Source organism: Microplitis demolitor, chromosome 4 (genome assembly GCF_026212275.2).
Source record: "Microplitis demolitor isolate Queensland-Clemson2020A chromosome 4, iyMicDemo2.1a, whole genome shotgun sequence".
In the NCBI taxonomy this organism is placed as follows: Eukaryota; Metazoa; Arthropoda; class Insecta; order Hymenoptera; family Braconidae; genus Microplitis; species Microplitis demolitor.
This window is the reverse complement of record NC_068548.1, coordinates 22,859,680-22,862,320: the sequence shown is the minus strand read 5'-3', so window position 1 is coordinate 22,862,320 and position 2,641 is coordinate 22,859,680. Positions and strand designations below refer to the sequence as shown.

The window sequence follows — 2,641 nt, the reverse complement described above, 5'->3', positions numbered from 1 at the left end:
GGCGAGTGTTGTGTAAAAGCCAGTACAGGCAAAGTCTCTCACTCTCGCGGCTCGAGAGAGAGCGGCAGCCAGTGCCAGCACTGGGTACGGTTCCGTTTTGCGTTGCCGCACTGGCGAGAGCGAGTGAGAGAGAGGGAGACATCAGTAGTGTAGAGTGTAGATGAAAGAGTACACATTGTAGTTGGTCTACTTGGTGAAAACGCTACAGTCCGGCACCTGGACCTGAGTATACCTCGAGGATAATGTAGACTATAGATTACAAATGTACAGTGAGGTATAGTCAAGTAGCGCAAGACGATGATGGCGCAAACCGATTAAGCGATTTTGTTGTGGACCCCGATTTTTTCTTCTTCTACTTTAGCTCTCTCTCTCTTCCCGCTTTCCACTTCTACTTCTCATGTTTTTCCCTTCTCTTCTCTGCTCTTCTACTTCTATACATCGACATTTCTGCAACTGCTTGCCATCTATATATATATATATACATATACTCTGAAGTTCTATACCGTGCTGTGCCCGGTTGCAGTAAGTGGTGAATAGACACCCAAACGGAAACCCACGCCTTTTCCCACCAACGGAGTCGACGCAATTCCCCGACGTTAAGCTACAGAGAATCCTCGACGCCAAGCTAAGGATTATCAGGCCTGGCTCAGAAATTTCACTGCGCCCGTGGAATTTAAAAATTTGAATTTTTAATTTTTAAAAAATTCCCGCGCAATTTTTTAAATAAAAATTGCGCGGGTGCAGGGGTCAGAGGTTTGATGATGACTGATGGGGATTTGGGGAATCGGGGGTTGTGGATTTAAAAGTTTAAAATTTTGAAAGCGCGGGATTTTTGAATTTTTGAGACGACACTGAGTCATTTCACTCGACGCGTTCCACTGAAAACTAACAGCTGCGCGGTGGGAGTTATTGCGTCTACTGCGCCGCGTTTCTCCCCACTAGAGGGATATTATTTCCGTTTGTGCTGAGCTGGTGGGCAAGCTCTGGCAACCTCGTTCGATCGTTAAAGCCAGAGGAGCAGCCATTGTGTAAAAAGAACCCAAGACGCTCGGATAGTGCACGCAGAGGACCGGATCGCCGGACGTAGTTTTTCCTTTTTTTAAACTTTTGTGATAATTTATAGACTGTGCCAACGTAGGTGAGTTACATATTTACATTTTTATATAAATAACATATTATTTAATATTTAAATTGTCGTTCTTAACATCAATAACGTAAACGTTTGTCCGAACTTGTGGTGACGCGGCGTCCTTTTAGACGCGATCTCATAAACTCACTTTTGTTAATCTTTTTAATTAATTAACTCATTCAAATTAAATATTTACTTTAACAATATTTATTTTTAATATTTTTTATGGTAATTTATGCGTTTTTTTAAATTAATTGCGTCATTTTTTCCGCGCTTTTCTCTCATCGCCATCTTGTCTCGTTAGTTCATCTAGGCCGCCATTGTATGACCATTGCACGGCGACAAATCTATGTTGTAATTTTTTTTTTTTTTTTTTTTTTTTTTTTTCCCTAACATATTTTAACTCTAATTACTTTTAACAATTACTAAATACTGTCATTTAATTAAATTCATTTGATTATTTTTAAATTATTTACTTTCCCGCGAAATTTAAAAAATTTTAATTTGCATTTAAATATTTGAAATTTGAAAACAAATGACGTAATTGTTTGTTGTTTTTTTTATTATTTACTTAGTTTTTTTTTTTTTTTATTTTTTTTTTTTTTTTTTTTTTGCTGAATATTTAAATAAGTCGGTTGAGTTTCCGGAAAAGGGGGGTCGGTACGTGCATGGTAATCGAAAATTTCTCTTCTCTCTTTTCTCTAGCTCTATCTCTTTCTATCCTGGTGTTAGCTCGCCGGCGTTGCGCGTCGGTTCTATGGTGGCGATGGTGGTGGGGTCGGGCAACGGAACTTACGCCATTGTCGTGAAGGGCAGCGCTTAGAACGCACGTCGCGTTGGAAGCTCCAGGGTGTTTTATTTAAATTATTATTTTTTTTTTTTTTAAACCAAAACTATTTTGTGATAGATAATTTGTTGTCTACTTGATTACTGGTGAGTTCACAGTCACTTTGAAAATTTTTCAATTTTTTATCTCTATTATTTTACACTTTGTCGCGATTCGTGAACGTAACGCTGGAAAATCGTGCATGCGATCAATACCAACAATTGCTTTTACATAATCATTTAATTGATTAATAAATATTATCGTATGATAAAAAAAAGTCGTCGTAAATTATATTGAGAGCTTACGACGTTTAATTGACTTTTGAATTTTAAATATTTTTCGCGTCGAATTTTCCTTTGAGTTTTCGCCATTTTGTCCGGGATCGACCCCGTTGGCAGCCATATTGGATGCCCCCGTTCGCCGTTGTGTTTCCACGGGGAATTTATGATGGGGGGAAAGAGGGCAAGTCTAACAATCTTTTGTGCTTAGACTAATTTTTTATTATCGCGTATTTGAATTTAAAATTTATTCATATTTTTTAAATAAAATTTTTTTTGATTTGAATTTAAAATTTTTTTAAATTTGAATTTATATATTTAAATAAATCCATTTTACCTCAACTTGAGTAACGCAATTTCATCTCAATAATAATATAAATAAATTACGCAATAGTTGGCGCGCAAGCG

The 2,641-nt window shown here is 37.1% G+C and overlaps 1 protein-coding gene across 50 annotated transcripts in view; it reads left to right on the top strand.

Annotated features, from left to right (window-relative positions):
* Positions 1-989: 989 nt before the first annotated feature.
* Positions 990-2,641, top strand: part of LOC103576317 (longitudinals lacking protein) — a 145,662-nt gene continuing 144,010 nt past the window's right edge. For 28 of the 50 annotated variants that reach the window (XM_053738325.1, XM_053738351.1, XM_053738338.1 and 25 more), the window contains exon 1: positions 994-1,138. The gene's annotated coding sequence lies outside the window, so the exon portion shown is untranslated. Of the gene's footprint in view, positions 1,139-1,921; positions 2,063-2,641 lie in introns of those variants that run through there. The other 22 variants (XM_053738357.1, XM_053738356.1, XM_053738353.1 and 19 more) reach the window with 7 other exon arrangements.